This window comes from Curcuma longa, chromosome 7 (assembly GCF_044706935.1).
Source record: "Curcuma longa cultivar G26 ecotype Majalengka, Jawa Barat chromosome 7, ITB_CL_G26_1.1, whole genome shotgun sequence".
NCBI classification, from domain to species: Eukaryota; Viridiplantae; Streptophyta; class Magnoliopsida; order Zingiberales; family Zingiberaceae; genus Curcuma; species Curcuma longa.
The window spans coordinates 12217659-12223993 of NC_133867.1; the positions used below are offsets into that span (position 1 = coordinate 12217659).

Consider the following 6335-nt stretch of genomic DNA (forward strand, 5'->3'; position numbering starts at 1 on the left):
ACTTAGAAGAGAAAAGAAATAGAATGTATTGAATGATCTAACTTCTAAAACTCTAAGTCTTATTTATAGCACAAGATAATAGATCTGGATCGTTGATCCGTTGATACGATCCTAACTATTGATCGGAGATAGGCTTTGATCCTAGCCGTTGATTAAATAAGGATAAACTTTATCTTTAATAAAGATAAAGAGAATTATCCTGAATAAAAATTAAGTATTTATCTTTTTATAATAAAAGATAAAAACTTAATTATATTTTTTTTTTTTTTCAAAAGCCACGTCAAGTCTAACTCTTTCTCTGATCAAAATCAACGGTCAAAGTCAATGATCAAAGAATTAGTGTCCGCCGAGAAAGAAAACAAGGCCACTGATGCTCATGAGAAGCCACCTGCTCCCAAGTACGTAGATTTATGCTCATAATTTCAGAAGCTTATTTAATCTCTATTAATCTTTTGTGAATACTGAATACAAGATTTGCATGTTCTCTTTGTCTTAAGTTATCATGAAGTCATGAAATTCTACGCTCAGTCTACAAGAAATTCTAATTAAGGAATATATGCATGCTAAGTGATAGTTTGTTATAAATGGATTTTTTTTTCTATTGTACTTGGATCTTAAGGCTCGCTTTGGTAAACAGGCTTAGTGTTTTGTTAAATAATTTCTTTTAACAAAAATGACTTTCTTCTCTACATCTCAATGGACGATAAACTATTGCAAGTAAAGCAAATGGACAAATTATTTTAAATTTAAAGTATATAGCTTCCAAGAACAGATGATATTTATATGCATGCACCTAGAATACGTGAACCAAGAATAGATGATATTTATATGGGCATACGAGATACAAAAAAATACATCAAGACCATTTACAACATCAAAAGCAAACTCAACTAAATTAGCTAGCCTCATATTGTTCTCAAACTTCTCCTATATATCACATCAACAACTACATAGCTGTGAAGATAATTTAATTTTCTTCATCAATTCTAATCATTTTGGATAATACTCTTTCTGAGGTTCCTATATATGCTTTGTTTCTAAATCCGACTTTGTAAAAACAATAAACTTATAATTAGTTGATCATTATAACCTAATCAAGGTATCAACTTTATAAACCAATTATATTTTTTCACTAACATAATTAAATGATCAACAGAGCACAACTGGTGGGCTGGCCTCCAGTTCGATCCTTCGGGAAGAACATTCTTAGCGTGCAGCAACATCCTGAGAGCAAGAACAAGGAAGAACAAGGCGGAAAAACAGTAACTGCTTCTGCCGCCGCATTCGTGAAGGTGAGCATGGACGACGCTCCTTACCTTCGCAAGGTCAACCTCAAGACCTACAAGAGCTACCAGGATCTCTCCATGGCCATGTAGAAGATGTTCTCCTCCTTCACCACTTCCGGTAACTATTTATTTCAGTTTTCTTTTACACTTACCATGCAACACAGAAAGCTCACCCACGTCCATATGCATGTACTCTTTTGTATGTCAGTCGAATAATAAATATAAGTGAGACATACCATGTGAGAGGCCGTGCAAGTTGCACCCGTCAAAATAATGGGAAGACGAACATGCTAACTATTAATGGTGGATAATTATCTAATTTTTTTGGAAGCTTTAGAGTTCATCCACAGTGTTATACAGCTCATTCCCTACAACTGTTAGTCTGTATCACTATTTTTTTATTCTTCTCTTCATCAAAACGGAACATGTGAGCATCAAGCTTCTCTATGTATGTAATCAAGTATGGAAATATGTATGTGTATCAGGAAATTATGGGTCTGAGCAAGGAATAAGCGTGAGGGATTTCATGAATGTCGACGACAAGGTAACGGAACTGGTGATCAATGGATCTGAGTTTGTGCCAACATATGAAGACAAGGATGGGGATTGGATGCTCGTAGGGGACGTTCCTTGGGAGTAAGTTAGCGTGACTTTAATATAATTTGTAGATGCTAATTAAGGTTTTTAAACAGATTTATTTTTGATTTAATTAACCAAAATAATTAATCCAGGATGTTTGTTGACTCCTATAAACGTACGTTTGAGGATAATGAAGGGATCAGAGGCCATCGGACTTGGTAATTAAGCATACATATTTATCATTTTTAAACATATTTATTTTATCTCTATCTATTTTTGTTTCATTTTATGCTAGCTCTAATGAATAGAGAGTTAGTATTTAAGCAAGGTCATTAGGTTTATCAAACAGATTAATTAATCAAACTATTGTTCTTCTGCTTCCTAATTACAGCACCGAGGGCCATGGAGAAACGTAAGAACAGAAGCTGAAGCCTGTGGTTCATCAACAATCAAATATCACATAATTAAGCTTCTAGATTAAAATCAAGTGTACTGTCTTGCATCTGTAGTGTGTTTGTTTATATATATATGCATTTATATTATGTTGGGTTGTATGATTCTTGATATATATATATATATATATATAGGTCTGACGCCCCCGCGCGATCCCCGTGCGCGACAGCCCCAACCCCGCGCACTTCCGTCGGCGATTAATCGCCGTCCGATCACCGCCGACCCGGGCTCATTGGACGCGCAACTCGCCGACGCACACCCCGGCATCAGATTCTGGCCGGATTGAATTCCACCGGATACACAGCACCAGAGTCCAACCGATCGGAAGCGCCGCCGCCAGACACTGGCGGCCGATTTCGACTGGATTCCGGCTGGCAGCCCCGATTCGACCTGAATCTGGCCGAATTCTGGCCGAAATCGGCCAACAGTGTTTGTTGGCGGATTTCGATCGGAATTTGGTCGGATTTTGGCCTATTCGAGGCCGAACAACGACCACTGCTGGTTCATCGGTGAGTGGCGCGTCCATCGCCCCCGGTCCGATGGCCGACGGTGAACAGCGGCGGAGAAGCGACGGAGGTCCGAGGAGAAACACTGTGCAATCGCGATAAATGGACGGCGGGGATTTAATCGCGCATGGGCGCGCACCGGGTTGTCGCGCAGGATATCATTTCTATATATATATATATATATATATATATACGGTTTTGATATCCTGCGTGACGCCCTGCTGCGCGCCCGTGCGCAGTTTAATCCCTGCCTTCCACATGATTTGCGCGATCAATTGCAGCCGCCCATTTATCACGATCGCACAGTGTTTTTTCTCGGACCTCTGCCGCTTCCCGCCGCCCGTTCATTGCCGTCTAACCACCGCCGGACCGGGGGCAATCAACGTCGGACTCGACGACGGTCCGACGGTGGCCGGAGTCTGACCCCGATTTGATCGAAATCCGATCGGATTCTGGCCGAAATTGGTGCCAGTCTCTAGTGCTGTGTTTCCGGCCGGATTCCGGTTGGATTCTGGCCCAATCCGGCCAGAATACATCGCCGGAATGTACGCCGATGAGTCACGCGTCCAACGAGCCAGGGCCAGCGGCCAGTAGTGATCGGACGGTGATGAATGGGCAGCGGAAGTAGGCTAGGGTCAGGCTGTCGCGCAGGGGGGTAGCGCGGTATATCATTCCTATATATATATATATATACAGGAATGATATCCTGTGCGACGAGTTTACGCGACTCCGTGGGCGACAGTCGACGTGGTGAGGAGTTTTACTCTGCATCTCCGAATCACGGACAGCGTGGCCAGCGAACAAAACCCTAAATCGAATCCCGCCTTTCCCAAAATCCCGCGGTTGAATCCTCATCTGCTCCACGCTGTGTGCCCAAAATCGTCGTTCATCTGCTCCGGCACGGACCCCTGTTGGCCCCTCTCTGCTCGCCATCGCCGTTCCCTGGTGCACGCCGCCCGTCCCTTTGCGAGCAGCCGGATCGAGCGACGACGACCGACGATCCTCTCTCCATCCGGCCGGCCTCCTTTGCCAACTCCGGCGTCGCGCCCTCGTCGCAACTCCGCGGTCGACACTCCTTTGCCAACTCCGGTGATCCTCTCTGCATCGCGCGAGGAAAGGGTATTCAGTACGACTGAGGGTCGAGATCCTAGTCGACTGGTGGCTTAATGAAGCGCTTCTTCTTCCCTAATGATTTCTTTACCACTAGCTATAATTACATCATTAGGGTTTAGGGTAGGGTTTATTTGTTGCTTGTTGGACTTTGAGGAAGACGCAGTGGACTACTTGTTGAAGACAAAAAATCGCCATGATATATTCTGAAGACGAAGAGTTTCTATCATCTATATCGTCTACCAAGGTTCAATTTACTATCTACTAATACATTCTGGTTTTATGCATCTATAATTAGTCATTTGTCATTTATTATCCTTGGTAGTGAAATTTGTGGAAATATGAGACTAGTGTATACCAACAAAACATTTATTGCTTCATTTGCCTTATGAAATGATTTGTTCTCATAGGGTTCACACATTCGGGCATACATTCAAGGATCTAGATGAAGATAATCATTTGTCTAGAGTTCATTGATGCGGAAGATCCTAGGCATCTGAAGCTAATGGGCTTTATCCTTATTTGACTTCACCAGAAACAAGTGGTTCAATTATACTCTGCTATGACTTCGAAATTCGAGCTTGCAGCAGAAATCTAGTGCCGTTGGATCATACTTTTCCAAATCCTGGATAGTTACTGTGCTAGGAAGGATCACCAGGTGCTATTATGAATTTGATTCATTGATGAATTAACTGAAGTATCTATCCATCCTAGGCCATGGGCTCAGTCAATTCCAAGGCATTGATAAGCCATAACAAATCAAGCTTGACTAAAAAGATTTATTGCTACAATGATGGAAAACTCAGAATGCATTTCGATAGCATCGTGTTGGAAGCACGTATGTATTACCATGTGATGATGATTCTGGAAAGAACAACGGTACACATCTCCAATCTCTTTGCAGATGTGAGTATTAATCTTTGCATCATTTATAAATCTGTTTACTAATCAATTATACTGTGTTGGATATCTCTAATGTTACAATATCTTCCCTTGATAGAGAATCTTCTAAACCTTTGGGGAAGTTAAAAGATGATCCAAGTAACAATTGTGCTGCTGCAATGGATGTTTCAAATGAAACGATTTTCATGGGCTCTGATCTCATGGATTCAGAAAAGGTGATTTGGAAGCAATTAAATTGTCGTGCATTCTCACTTGGATGCTCACTTGGCTGTTGGTGGAAGGGTGTTGCCGGCGGATTGTTTAATGGTGAGGAACCCTGATTCAAATGCATCTTCACTTGAATCATATCTCTATTTCATTTACAAAGAAGACGTTCCGAAGGATTATAATCCAAGAGATTTTACGAAGATTAGAGATGAACTAGTTAAAGAAGTAAATGTCATGGTTGTTTTGCCCAAAGGAATTTTGCCTCACATCACTTGGTGTAAATAAGCAGAAGATCTGTTCATTGATGCTGAAGTATCTATCCATCCCAGTCAGCTGAAAAAAATAACTAAGGTGAAAGCTTAATCAAGTGGAAAAGAAAAGAGATAAAACACCATATGTTAATCAAGGAGAAACTTTTGTGAAAAAAAAAAAGTTGAAAGCTGCATTGGTGCTTGTGGTAGAAATGTTGTTTCAAGTTGGTATTAATATCTAAGTTGTTGTAAGTATTTTATGTTGTTCAAACAAGAAGTTAATGTAAGATGTTTTATGTAAGTTGTTTTGGCACCTTTGAGTGCTTGTACATGTATGAAAATATTTAAAGTGAATGATAAGTGTTCAATTTGTCACATTTGAAAGAAATGTATGCTAAGTGTTTAAAGTGAAAGCTAAGTGTGTTATAGCAAAATATGGGATATCTGTCATTTTCTAGTCTGTTTCTGTTGATTGCTTGGTTTTTGGCTAAGTGTCGGGGTGCAGTGTTTGTTGGTTTGTGTTGTGCAACGTTAGGTTGGTTTGTGTTGGGGTACTGGTCTGTTACGACATACACATTATAAATATATCAACAAGAGGAGTCAAAAACCGGCTTTGGAAAAAAAATTTCCACCCCAATCCACATCATGCTGCTTCCAACACGATGGTAATACATTCTAGACGTACACATTATTTAAGGATCCATTGGAGATATTTAAGCCCATCAGCCGGTTTTGTCCAAAACCGGCTGATGGCTATTTTGCTAATATAAAAATAAAAATTTTATATCTTTATGAGTGAGGGAGTCCAAGGAACTCATTGGTGTCTTTGGACACTGATTATCATGTATGTAGAATTGAAAATAAAATTCCCAACCCAATCCACATGTCGGCACGAGCGAAAAAATTGATGCTTCCAACATGATGTATCGTAATGCATTCTGAATTTATGTACACATTATAGAGTGCAAGAGGAGCAAAAAATATTTTTGGATCATGTGCATTTGAGGTGTTTAAGTCCATCAGCCGGTTTTGGCCAAAAC

At 40.6% G+C, this 6335-nt stretch overlaps 1 pseudogene; it reads left to right on the forward strand.

The window, feature by feature from the left end:
- The first annotated feature begins 324 nt into the window (after positions 1-324).
- Positions 325-2294, forward strand: LOC141832649 (auxin-responsive protein IAA30-like; annotated as a pseudogene).
- The last annotated feature ends 4041 nt before the right edge of the window (positions 2295-6335 follow it).